The sequence below is a fragment of the Varroa jacobsoni genome, unplaced genomic scaffold (assembly GCF_002532875.2).
Source record: "Varroa jacobsoni isolate VJ856 unplaced genomic scaffold, vjacob_1.0 scaffold_361, whole genome shotgun sequence".
NCBI lineage: Eukaryota > Metazoa > Arthropoda > Arachnida > Mesostigmata > Varroidae > Varroa > Varroa jacobsoni.
The window spans coordinates 72765-87437 of NW_019213263.1; the positions used below are offsets into that span (position 1 = coordinate 72765).

Here is a 14673-nt window from a genome sequence, read left to right on the forward strand (position 1 = left end):
ATAGAGGCAGATATAACGAAAAGGAAGAGCGTTACAAAGAGAAATAGAAGCGGAGCCATGTAAGGGAATAAAAGTAAGAAATGCTTAATCAAACCAACGTTTACTACATTTAGCCTGCAGTTCTGAGTCCTAAGCTATATGGGCTTTCCAACTGCAGCATAGAGCAGCAAAATTTTGATGGAATACTTACCATATATCCTGGTATACACTACTATGCAGGGTAAAATGAGTGGCCCGTCGAAGGTACCGTTCCCCACGGAGGAACATAACCGGCTACAGAAAATGTACCACTATACTACTATGCCGGACATGCCTACGGTAGACCTATATAGTCACCTTGAGAAAAACCATCAGCGGGTATTGTGGACTCCATCTACGCGGACGTCCTTTGTATTGTTATTCAATATGCTTATTCATAACTACCTGTACCCGGCAGCGTAGCACCTAACCTGGCTAGACAACGCAGCAAGGCGTACCAAAGACGAGACGATATCGCTTAGAGAACCGATTTGATATGTTACATGTACACTTAAATATGAAATAAGTAGCACAGGAGCGTTTGTTTCGACCCGGGAACCCATCTGTAACAGTTGGAAGAAGGATGCCTCGATGATACAACGAGAGGCGTCTCTATTTAGACCGTGTGCTAGAGCCTGACGCATTATGACGTGATGCTACTTGGCACGTGTCTGTGCTACGTAAACCAGAAAACGTAGAAATATCTCGTCTGGTTTCGACGTTGTCAACAGCCGTACCCAAGGCATTACGATAGAAATAGTTAGATAAAATTTCATTATATCATAAACTAATATGACCTGTTATCATTCAGAGCTGTACAGCCAGACAAGACCATATAAACGATTGGTCAGGCGAGCTACGGTACCACATCATTTGTTTCTCAATCAGAATATCACATGTTTTGTGCCACCAAAACAGAGTGATATATATTTATTTTTGTTATAATACTAACGGTTATAGGCAGTATAGTCACTGGTATTTGTAACAGCAAAATCGTATTGGCTTACCTAACACGGTTTAGCAAGTAGATAAAGTCGGTAACAGCCGTTTGAAGTTTAAGGTTAAGGTTAAGGTGCTGCTCGTGATTTTCAATGTCAGTCGTACATGGCACGTAGCTTATTAAAAACCCGGTAAATTCTATAAATCAAGGTATTTCGCAATCTAATTATGACTTCCAGTAGAAACAATGGCTGTAACGTCGTACCACTTTTAAAAAAAAATTTAAAGCAGAAAAATTAGAAAAATGCTTTCGATAGATTTAAAGCGCAATAGCTTGCATCAAAGAAAGGAATCTATTTCAAGGGCAAAATTTATATCGAATTTTTCTTTCAGCTTTATAAGCATTCAGTGCTTGTAATTGTGCGAATGTCATCATGATTTTACTAGCTTTGACTTATTTAACTCTAAAGATAAGCTTAGAAAACGTTTTGCTTACAGTCACTACATGTGTTCGATCATTCTAGGCGATCTATTTATAAATCTAGGATCCACGAGCGACACGACAGCTCGAATGGAAATGTCTGTCCTAGGGACACACTCGGTCATTTTGTGAGCAAACAGAATTTCCGTTTGTATTCCTTAAAAGGTTCTGCTTGCACCTTTGCGTCACGATGTCGAAGCTAGTCACAATGATTGATGACAGACGTCTTAGCGAAGTAATTCATCAGGCGCCTCGAATCCACGACCTCATACGTTTATTTTATTTGAAAAAAGATCGTGCCAACAACTTCATAATCGGCACCGACTCAAATAATGAATGATTTATAAGCCAGTTCTTACGAAGGAACAGCGAATCGTCAAAACACTTCATACTCCTCTGCAACCTTTCCTTTTGTTTGACCTGCCGACCTAAGAAATGAGCAATGGTGGATGCCTATGAGGCACTTCATTAATTCGCCACATATACGAATTGTTACTTATGACCCATGAACGCCTTATCTACTAGGCCATTCAAATAAGCACACGTGTGTGCATGGCATATATATATATATGTAGATCTGCAGTTAATCGGCGTCGTTTTAGTCTTACATATATACTGCGTTGCATTGTATTAGTTTCGCCAGTGTGTATATACCGCGATATTTTGCTTGTTCATGGAGGCTGGTGATAAATTTGGAGTGATCAGATGGAACCTTTAAGTACAAATGCTGAGTTTAATGAACAAAGGACCTAAATTGTTATAACTTACTATTAATTAGTGGAATAATCAAATAATTACTTAGGATATCTACATTGCACTAAAAGCAAATATCAATGTAAACTAACCATTATCCACAATGAAGCGCAGTTAGTAAACAAACGTTACTCTCACAGTCTTCTACTGGAAACAATTCAACTAGGTCTCCACTACAGCTATTGACCCTTAACCGGCCCGGAATATGGGCAAGGTTGTGATGCTACATCATGCAATGGAGGTCCTGAATACTGCCAAGAACGCAATGAGCAGTATTTATCATGTAGACCTTTTTCCTGACACGCTAAGATATCGGGACACCCACAGGGCGAGCGTGATGCTGAGTGAAAGCGGCACGCAATCGACACACACAGCAACAACGTTTGAGACCGTTGAAATTAGCTTTGATAGCTGGAAGAAAGCTACCGGTTGTAGTTCTCTGAAGATGCTTTCCAAAAAACACCTCACCAGCTTGGAGCAGCACTGCATGAAAAAAAAAGATTTACTTCGTTTCCCCGACAAAAGAAGAGCTAGCTAGTCACGATGCAACAAGGAAAAGGGCTTATTTTTATGAGCCACTATTTCCGACTCCTGGTGCCTTACAAGGATACCAGTGTCCTTGGGACAATAAAAGTGCTGTATCTGCATTTGGTCTTGCCTCTGAAATTGTAGGGTCGAAAAGGAGTTGGCAGCATGCCTGTCTTCCGTAGTTGCGGCGCAGCTAAATGGCAATAGCGCTGTAATTACACTAATACGATATCACACGGGAAAGACCTGTTTTTCAATAGAATTAGGCACGTTTCTCATCGTAGTATTAAAGCGGTAACAGAGCGCTTTTAAAAATTAGTTCAGAACAGCTTGACCTAAGCATTTCGAACCACTTCTTTCTCCCGCGCGTTGCTGCTTTTCTACCTTCTCTGCTTATTCAAGTGTTCATACCTCCCTATATACCACCTAGTTTCTCGCATCAAATTTTCAAATAATACTATCAGGATGCAACGCTGCTGCAGACCTGCGTTGCCGTTGAAGATTGGGGTACCACGAAGAATCTTGGGAGTCTCCTTATTTTAGTGGCTGTAGTAAGAAACCGCTTGCGAACCTTGTTGGCGCTGCTGGTGACTGGCGGCGTCATTTCCGGTTCGGTTTTCGTCTCTCCGGCATGGCACCACTTATTGAGGAAACCTACTCTGCCTAAACATGGAAAGGTGGGGACGCGAACGCTATTGGATAGTAGAGTTGAAAGCTGTTTTGCAGCCTTTTGTCGAAGGAATTGCTTGTCGTGTCATGAGGGTAGTAAACAGGATTAGAATGTAGGGAGCACTTTTTAGGCAGAAGAAGACGCGTTAAGCTAAGACTGTGCCTGCAGAATATACTGTTCCTTAAGTGTATGGTAAAAGTGGCATTCAGTAGATAATCATTACCGTGTCTGTTACCACGTTTTCAATTAAAGGTGCTTATTTAGTGTAGAAGGAGAACGGTACACTTATCGCAGGGGAAACAGTCTTCCCTAGCATAGAGGAACCGTAAAGGTCAACGTTATCTACTAGAAGTTAACGCTCGTTATATAAAGACATTTGAACCTGACCAGAACAACGAATGAGAAATATCCAACTAACAAATATTGATACATCTAAGAAATTTCAAATAAACTGCTGACCTTTACCTCTGCCAATAGTCGGTAAATTTCTTAACCAATCGAGCCATGCTAAATAGTGCACTTTGATTTATGGAAAGTATCAGCAACTGAAAAAATATGGCCTGCACGTTCGTATAAAATCTAGTTCAACCACTGAATTTTTAGTTAGACTCGTTCGTAGAGCCGCATAGTCATTCCGGCTATACATTTTCGACAAGACCTATCTAGAAGCAGTGGTTAACGCTCCTCGTGAAAATGAAAGCCAGTAGAGTAGAGGCTGATCGGATAAGGGGATACCATTGACACGTGAGAGCAAGGCTTCACTTTAGAATGCCCTCAAATGACAGTAACACAGATTTGTCATGAATTTGGCGATTTTCTACTACATCTACTCCCAATGAACGTAAAAGCCAACTAGAAGTCGTAAGAAAAACGTCGAGCCTGGATATATTTTGTTTTTCTTTTGAAGAAATACTATGAAATGCTGGTCAATAAACAGACTTAGTTCCCCATTAAATACACGAATAACAATTCTGTGTAGAAATAAGTCTCCATGGCAGTATGCAACGTTCCGTAAATTGAACTTGATTTGAAATGACTTGCTATATATATATATATATCAAGGATTTTATAACGTTTTAGTCATTTTTTTTTAAGTGCATAAGTAATTTCATCTAACAATGCTTTTTAATAGACTTTTAATTGGTTTGAGCGACAATTGATCAAAACGATTGCATTATCAGCCAGATACGACGTCCACGTTCACAAACAAGCTTACGACTTTCAATTGTCTTACCAGTCTATATATATATATATAAAAACAGACGGTTTCCGCGATAAGACAAGTAGGAGTGTAATTGACAAAGGAGGGATACAAAAACATTAATATTATTACAGTTATTTATGGGAAAGCAGTATCGGTTCAGCGTCGCAACATGACTATCAGTTTTTTGGTACTTAATATATTATTTTTATCATTTGCAGATATATTAGTTCAAAGGTCGATGGACTTACATGTTCTCTCATGGGAGATATCTGGTCGAAACTTAGCCGACAAACTCATCTGTTACTATTTTTACTCTAAGACATTGTCCTACATTTTTGAGACAGTGCACTTATCGGCGACAGGGTCTCGAAGTGGCAGCACTAAAAATGGGCACATGCATTATTAAATCAAGAACTACTAGTTGTCTAATATTGCCATGTTACGATAAAAAAAAAAGAACAATTATGGCCTAAAGAGATACTGAATAGACCAAACGCCTCCTGGCTGAGTCATGCAGATTTTTACGACAGCTCAACTCTTCCGAAAATATTTATAGTGTTTTATTACAATCTGCTGCACTGCATCCACGCCCAGGTGCGCAGGGTCCAGGTTAAGAACTTGAAGCATCCGTACATGAGGCTTTTTTTTTATATCTTGCTTCGACAAGTCTGAAGGTTATCTATAAAATAGAATTACAACGTTAATGAATTCAGGAGAGCAGAAGCAAACAGTAGCCAGGAACAGGGAAGCTGTGACCTGAACTAACATATAACAAGCACTCCTTCGAATGAAATCTATGCACGCGAAAGCGAGACTGTGGCATTCAGTCTCAAAGCAAGCTGCTGCTGCTCGCTTAGGAACGTGTCTGTCGAAACAGGTAACGTCACAAATACATATTAACATCTCATACTCGTAACGTGTGTATGCGCGCATTCACACGAGAATATAAGCTGCATTAACAGATCAACGTTGCTGATTTCTAGAGTAGGCTTGGCTCGCTATATTCGCTAAGCTAGTACGACCGGGCACAAAACCGAAATAACTAAAAGGGTTCATTATAGGACGTGGCTATATAAGATTGGTGAAATAAACTGCTAGTTATACACACTTATAGCCACCATTATGTATGTTAATTTTTCAGGGCCATAGGGATTGTGATCATACTTTTGTACAGGTACTCCATTTTGAGCTAATACGACACATTTCACCAGGCGACGCTTTGACTATCGGATCAACCAACCCATACATACATACATACAGGCAACAGTTTCGTTATCTATACGTCCGTCTTTTCGGTGCTCTGTTGAGCGATGCTGAGTCAGTGCTATGGTGCGAGAAAAGGGGAGCGTGTACGTGTAGCAGCAACATGCAAGCTGTACGTAGACCCAGTCTGAATATTGAACGAAGCCAAAATGGACCCGTTCACGGGGCAACTACTTTACCGTTTCTCATCGCCCATGTTCAAGTCACGTTGACGTTAGTGCAGAGCGGCTATATCTAGTACTACATACAATAGGGAGCCTGCACACTAAGAGAACTTTACGTAGCACGTTCACTGTCCCGTTTCAGCTCATCAAGAGATACAATTGCTAACTAACACAAGGCACTTGAGCAGCTTTCTAGCGCAGACGGTTGTCTTTTTTTTGAGTCTCTGCAACATTCCATCTTTCTGATCATTTCTTTCGATATTAGCAGTCGAGTTGCACCCAAAGGATTCTAGTAATAGTAACCAGCTAACAGACAAGGCTTATTTCAATTGGTTGGAATATGAACAATTCAATCGAATCTTTGTTTCTAGTCATTAATTTATACCCGTATCATCATTAGAAGCTTAAGCTAGTTAAGTTTAACAAAGTTAATATTATTATTCCACATAGAGGTATGTTGCACATAGAGATGTACCCACAAAACAACAGTAAACGGTTAAAGCAATAATCAGCGCGTGGCCATTTTTAATCAGTCATTTCGACGCTGCATCGATACGATTCATGTTTCCACTCTGATGAGACTACCGCTGAGGCTGCCATTTACCTGTTTGTTTTGCGTATATATCCCAGCTATGAACCACCACTTTACACATGCACCACCCACCAACTTAACTATTAATCTGCGCAACTTTCATTTTTGCAAACTTGTTTTTTCTCGAAAGGGACTGACGAGAAAAACAACGCCACGGAGGGGAGAGGGTCCGTGAGGTTTTTATTTTATAGATTCGGTTATAGTTAACTGCTCCCAAGATCCTTGTCTACCATGTACTTTTCTCTGTCGCCTTGCTTTAAAAATACACAAGTATTTCAAGCTCATCACCTCGCCGCTATCCCATGTTACCCTTCCGATTACAGCAGAGTAACATGGCCATCGCCCGCTTTAGTTTCCTTTCGTTCTCCACCTTTTTGATACCTTGTTTTTACAGCAGGCGCCAGTGATAGAATATGGAGTCCAATAATTACGACGCAGAAGTGTGAAGGCTAAAAATCACTGCTTGCTTGCTTGCTTATAGACAACTACTAGCCTAGTACCTCTAATCCAACCAGCCGCTCATCAATGCACCGTCCACATGAGCATTCACACGCACGAGCACCCTCTACATGCTTCCATACGCCTCTATCAACGCTATCCAAACGGGCGCGGTCCAGAGGTTTCTTTGTCCTGCTGCGATCAAAAAATTGGGGCAAACGGCTCGGTTCGCTTTTTTCTCACTGGCATCTTTTCTGCTATTGCTTCATAGCGTCTCCGCCCAAGACGAAACATGGTTACCTCGCCCTTGTCCACGGATGTCCATCTTACAGGATCACCTTCGGCGACTCACTTTAATTTATCCAGCGGTTGATCGGTCGTTTCCAGTTACCTCTGAGTTATTCTTCGTGACAAAGCAAACCTGGAACTAAATCCAACAGCAATAGTACTACCGCGCGGAGAATGGAGAAGGACAGAGACACCCAGAGATCGTGCGGGAAAAAAGTGAACAGACTTTTGGTAAGGGTTACCCAACAGCAGCGTAAGGACTAGTTGGAATTGGAATAACAGAATTGGAGAGTCGAAATGAGATATCATTGCTTATGACTGTTAGTTGCAATTACAACCTCGTCAATGACAACGACGTCTTTATCATCGCCGTTCGGTCGGCTGCTGATTTTTCTTTTTCCTTTGTAGCCGTCCGCCACAAGCTGCTTCAGTGAAGAGGTCAAATGGTCTGACTCTCGTTCACAGCGTGTGTGGGCTTGTAAGCCAGGACAAATGAACGAAAGGTGGTGCAAACGGACAACGACCAGCCGTCATATTGAAGCGCAGATGTATACAGAAACCACAAGGAATCAAGAAGAATGCTTCTGAACACACCTGTGTATAAGTAGGCAATCTGCAAATAGTATCCTCGAAATCGCGGCCTTTAGTCTAGAATAATGAGCTGAATTAATATATCTTATCCAAATTATAAAGCTTTTACTTCATTGTCTTGAACCTATTGAAATCTATTTTGATTCCTTTAGTTTTCAGAAGAGACATTTTTTTCAGACACAATCATCATTTAACATTGCTTCTCATTTATCTCACATTACCAAAGTAACCACTTTGGCTGAAGTGCGAAGCTGGGAAGGAAGGGCATAGAAAACACTAATTCCCCAGATCTCTCTATTCAGCCAGATGCATACGTTCTCCTGTGTCTACATGTGCACCCGTGAGTGTATTGTCATACTTCAGTGTACGATATTAAAGCTGAGTGCAGCCTTGAATTTAGGGAGTGCTTGAGATACATACGCTTTTGGCAACATCTACAATGCCTTACTAAGTTACGATTTAGTAAAGTGCCATGCAAACACAACGAACAACAAGCGAGTAAAAATTAGCTTTTCTATTATAAAAGAAAGAAAAGCTGAAATCCGTAGTGGTTTTACAGATATTGAAACGGGTGGTACCATTTCGTTTAGCGAGTTCCTCTTTCTAGACGTCGTATCTAACGAAATATTCAGGCTCTCCGCCACCTCACTTGTGCCGCATTTAGTCAGTATGCGCCGCTTCAACCCTACTTTTCGAAAAAGGATCCGACAGCACTTTGAAGTTAGCTCTCTGAGTTTTCAGTCTTAGGGCATTCGCGATTATTATCGAACGAGTGAATCCTGCTTAGAGTAACTACACTTAACAGTGGTTTAGGCAGGTGTCATTCAGAGCTCATACGTTCTATATTTAATATAATTTCTATATTTAGGGTAAATGTTACTCGCTTCGAAAGGGAGGCGGTACTCCTACTCCTTTCTCATTCTTTTTGATCTAAACACGGACTCGTTTTTTTAAGAATTAGTAGTTCCCCATCATTTGAAAATGAAGAGCGTGATGAACTACAACAACAATAACGACGACTAGAAAGTTCAACTAGAAACTATGTAAAGCGCTCGTACAAATAGTCCACTGTGATTTAGACTTTCGTGCAGTGGGGTAATTTTTAAGGATTCGTTTATCACCGTGGTGCGTCAACCTACCAGCTTGATCTTCCTGAGTTTGAAGCTTCTCTTAGCACCCGATACGCGCTCACACAAGATGACAATTATGGGTAATGTATCCTCATCAAGCACAGAGACATTTACTCGCTCACGGAACTATCACCTTACAAAATTCATTATCTTTAATATTAATTTACTTTCTACCGACGTAAAATCCGAAACTTTGTTTCACTCAGCAGCTTATCCGGAGTCACGGAAAAGACGCGGTTTACTTTCCTTTTCTTTTTAGGCAACTTGTTCGTTCGCGTACCATTTTAAAGCGATCGTGTGACACCGACACTATCAATGATAACTATTTCTCCAACTCAGAAATAATTCCTGGCCTAATTATATGATTGTTAAACTAAATCAATGCGGAGAACTTAACAAAATAAAGCAGAAATGTAGGATTTTGGTGTCGTCTTTGGGCTAGTGTATATATGAGGTACTTATTCGCCCTGTGTGTATGATTTGCTAAAATCTGTTCATCACTAGCGTAGGCCACTGCGATGCGACCTCCGCGGAGGTCCGCGCCGGAGTGGCGTTTTGGACAGAACGGACCGCGCCCGACCATATTACTGGACCCTCTGTTGGATCATGTCGCTGGGTATCTGCCGTCCCCGTTTTCTCCTCCCCAATACCCACTACTACCAAGGGTCTTCAGTAGCCTCTGCACGGTGGACAAAGGATCATCGCCACATACAACGATCCTGATAGGATCCGTTGGGCGCGATGCCAGAAACCATTTCAGTGAGGCTACACTAAATGTACGTCACTATCACTGCAGCCATACCTTTACAGACCAACACGCCAGTCAACCATTCCCCCCACAACAACAATTCCAACGACGGTACCCAGGATAGAATCTCGGCAGAAGCGCAAGATTCGGGTTAGCAGCCTCAGTTGGTCTATGGGCTCATGTCTGGCAGTGCTCAAAGGTCGCGCGATACTAGACGACAGCAGCACAATCCGATCAATCAAAAGAGTGAGTGAGCGGGTGGGTAACCCCTTTCCGTTGTGGCTCCAGCAGACGATTCCAGTCATTGCCTTTCAACACACTAGTATTACTACTATAGTTAGTAGTGCACAGTAAAGTGCTTAAGGCCGGTGCAAACAGGCAGACAGACAGGCAGTAGTTCCACCAGCGTCCCAGTATCGCCGCCTCTGCCACTAGGTTGACAGCATTACACCGCCGTAGTGTTTGTGGCAGATAACCTGGCTGAACGCACAAAAACCCCACAACGGACCCAGTTGATTGGAGGTCAACTGATTGCCTGACTGGCTAGCTATTACATCTACCTCTACCGCAATCGGCCAGTATACGACTGTTGGCAGATAGTGGAGTAGACCACCGAAATATCCTTACGAAGAATTACCAGATAACCAGAGCCGTAAGTAGCACTTAAAAAGGCAAAATGGTGACTGGTTAGCTGTTGGCCCAAACTTCCATATTTCGATCTGAATCGTCGATGAGGGTGTCGTGAACGTTCGCGAATGAATTGGACTCCAGTTCCAGGACACCCAGTTCTGATACGACGGGAGTCTATGCTCTCAAACATCGCTGAGAGTCAACCGGACGTGCGACGGAGAGGCGCTTGAAGTGAAACGAAGGGAGGACACTGCTGGTCAATAAGCCTGTCAATAAGAGAGTACTTGGAATAACGACAACGAATCAGAGTAATATGACGACTACAAATGCAATAAATATAGCGACTACACTTCAAGCGAATGAGCTCATTTACAATTTATATATGTATATATATGGTAGATGTGCTTACAGATTTCTCGTTTATCATTATAAGGAGAAAAAATAATTTTCTGTTTCACTTGTGTTAGTTCACTCTCTTTAGAACATATAGAACAGAAAACTCAAACAGGGTGAAAGCCCAGAAAGAATAGCTAGCATGTCAATAACCTTTAGAGTCAGTGGAAATAGGCTGTATGGCAATCAGTCGAGTTCGCGCCTACTAAGCCACTAACACTTCTGCTGCGAAGGTTATCACCCTGCTCATCGATCATTCCTCGGACTGGCAAAGTCTTCACCCCATAGCGGTTCATATAACAGTGTCCCAAGTTTTCCCCAAACTGGAATGAAGTTGCATCGAGTTAAGCTGAGTACAATAGAAATGACTATGAAGAGTATTTCAACCTTTCTGTGACTTTAACTTCTGCGGGACCGACAATACAACCTGGCCCTAAAAATTGTATATGCATCTATTTTGTCCGTATCACAAAAACGATCCGCTAATTATAGTGCATGTGGCATCAGTATAAATACACAAGGAGCAATCATTTTATGGTGTCGATCGAGGGTTAAATTTGAGCCGAGCTTACACCTGAGTAGGGAGACAATTTTTAATGTACGTTGCAGGCCATCTCGAGAGGTTTAAGAATTTCGTACTACTGTATAATGAGCCTGTTTACGTTGCCAACAAATGTATGGATTGTTTGTCTCAATAAACATTGCAAGTGCACAATAGAATTTCTGTTACCTTTGACAAATCAATATAAATAATTAATAAAAAGAACTTCCCCAAGACGGTGAAGCTTATCCTGGTCTCTTAGCTGTACTTTTCGCGCTTTCTGTGGCTACCCACCTATTAAGCCTATTGAACTTAAACCATTGTGTTCGAATAGAAATTTGAAAAATCTGTATCCAACTGATACAAGGCAGATCGAAAAGCTAGCCGATATTTACATGCTGTAAAAAGCCTTCGCGGGTAATGCCTTCTAATGGCACAGATAAATCGATTTTGTTCTCCTAAAAACCTAACTTTATACTCTGTATTGTGTGGATTTGACCGAATGAGTGAGCAAGGCTCATATTCAAACGTCTTCGAATTTTTCGATTACCTGATCATCCAGACACTTAGTGATTCTTGCTCTCATCTACAGGAGTTTGCAGGAAAAGTCCTGTGTTTTTAAGACGAATCCGATTTGTTGACCTCCAAGATATGTCATTTTTACTACAGCTGGTATCTCGGAAGTTGTTCTTGTGTTCGGTTCCGTAAAGTGGCCCTGTTTCTTGAAGATGTTTACTTGTTCTAGCACAAAGAGGTAGATTTCTTTTTAAAGTACCGCCATGCGTTATCCGTGGGTAACAAATGCTACTGAGCCATCTGTGGTCGACATTGAATCATCGCGTACCAGCCAGTTAGGGAACCAAAGATCACAACAGCAAAAGAGAAATAAAAAGGCGTTTTCCCATAATCCGGCCAGGATGAAAGGCTCAGCGGGGTCTAGCCTATAACAAGGTTTTCTTTCTGAAAAAGCTTCTGCGTGTAAACTAGCGGATCAAAAGGTTCCTGATTGCATCCCCCTTTTGCGTGCAATACGTTTTCTATTGTTAGCGTGCTGCTTAGGCAGGCCCTAATAATCCCCAATGTTTGACAAACAGAAGTAAAGTAAATGAAACATGAAAGGAGACGAGACAAACATGTCAGAGAGATGCGTTACCTAAGCTATGCACATGATGGCATGGTATATTAGCGTGATCAGTTTACAGAAAAGCCACGTAACCTCAAGGCTGTTGCTTACTGATCAATTAAATCAATCATATTTTGCGACTCTATACGAATTTAGTCGCACACACACTTACGATCGGTTTTAGTGAATGACTAGTAGAACAATACTTTCTCGAAGGATACGAACAGAAACGCTTTCACCTGTAATTACCAACTGTAATAACTTACACACTAAAACTAACAATTAATGGCCCGAAGCGATTGTGTCGACATCTCATTGGAAAAGGAACGAGATTTGCCAGGGGTATCGCGCACACTGGCTATCCATTCCATCTTCTGTGATCATATTGTGTCAAAACACCGGATCCGAATTGTGACAACACAAAGATACGACAAAGCATCAATCGATAACGGCACGAGGTGGCAGCACCCTTACTCGACATATCTGCCTTTCACATTTCGTTCGCTTCCTTCCAGCGGACGTATTCTTTAACCTATTGGAAATCCTCATGATCTGCTCTTGCCACGAGGCCAGGAAAAGGAAATGATGAAAAATATAGAAGGAAGAGCATGTTTTCCGAAAACAACACTTTCACCACATGTACCAATAACAACACCAGCGACAGCAGTGGTAACAACAAATCATTATCGATCTCCGATATTCCCAACGAGACCGGAGGTCAATGAAAAACAAAGGCAACAAATAGCCCCATCTCTCTTTCCCTTCGTACAATGAGGCCACAGCAGAGAAGAGGCAAAGGAGAGGGCAATCTGGAGCAAAAAGCAGCAACGTGGAAGCGTGATTCCAAAAAATTTCCAGTATACAAGCAGATAATCAAAAACGAAAAGTAGCGCGCGAGGTGTTAAGAGGTTTGAGAGTTGCAAGTTCTACCATTATCGCTAGACATCGAACATTCGCGGTCAGTTCATGGGACACTGGGAGACCACAAGCCATATGTTCATAAAAACGAATACTTTGCTTATTAGTAAGATATATCTTGCTTTTATAATCAATAACTTTGACGTTTAATCGTCTCTCAAAATGTATAGTATCGTAACAATCCAATAGGATACATTTACGTCCTACCGTTTTACCGTCCTACGGTTTTTCGTCGTTGCTCAGTCGGAAGAGTCAAATATTCTTAAAACTTATCTTTTTAAAGCACCTACGCAGGCTTCTCCTCACTGCAAGTGGCTAAATACGGAAGAACAGCAGGAGCCAGTGTTCCACCTCTCATTCCGACCGATGAACGCTATTACGGTCGGTAGATCGCGGTGACTTTCATAATATCAGATACTATGTGTAGACATTGCAAATCCTTGTGACGGATATCGGGTAGAGAAGCCAAAAGGCACAGACTGTTTAAGAAATCAGGATACTGAAATAGACTAAGAAAAACATTTGACAGGATGTGAAATCTTTACCGCAACAAAACGCAGCTCCAAAATGCTACTAGGAAGCCATAACGAAAGGTTGGTTATGCGCAAAACACATCATTACGTTGTGATTTATTGTATGAACAAATGGACCAATGCACACATTTTGGGACAAATACGCAAAAGGAATCTCAATTGACCTGCGGAACTCTAGTCCGAATCCGCTGTATCCTTTAACGGCGCTTTTCAGTAATTAAGCAACAAGATCTGACTCTATCGTATTGGTCGCAATGGAAATGATCATCCGCTGTTTCTACGTCACTAATAATATTTGCTTATTCCATTCAACCAATACCCGGGGGTTTTCTTTTTTCTCCGATTTATTTTGATGTAAGATTCCCATATCGATCGTACTCACTCTGCTAGAATTACCTTCTTCATTCAAGCGACAATTACAACATTGTCGAACTCGGAAAACATATGCAGCTAGGTAGAACTCTAGCTCTGATCGCACAAAACCTTGCTTTTTGTATTTATTTTTTGCACAGTCAAACGGAATTCCTCAGACTGACCTGAAATACAATGGATGCAGGCTTTATGCCTAATGTCAGTAGAGTACATGTTCATATTTTCCAATAGGAGATAAACTTGCGGTCCATTTTTCCAAAAAAAGCACGGTTTTTTTGGCTATAAAGGCAGAATAGTTTTGTTTCTCAGCTAAAAAAAGTCAAGTACTGCTTCTGGACTTGAAAGAATCACGGGAA

At 41.4% G+C, this 14673-nt stretch overlaps 1 protein-coding gene across 3 annotated transcripts in view; it reads right to left on the bottom strand.

The window, feature by feature from the left end:
- Positions 1-10074, bottom strand: part of Nrg (Neuroglian) — an 82729-nt gene extending 72655 nt beyond the window's left edge. For 2 of the 3 annotated variants that reach the window (XM_022831958.2, XM_086967999.1), the window contains exon 1: positions 191-347. The gene's annotated coding sequence lies outside the window, so the exon portion shown is untranslated. Of the gene's footprint in view, positions 1-190; positions 348-9068 lie in introns of those variants that run through there. The other variant, XM_086967998.1, reaches the window with a different exon arrangement.
- Between the last annotated feature and the right edge of the window lie 4599 nt (positions 10075-14673).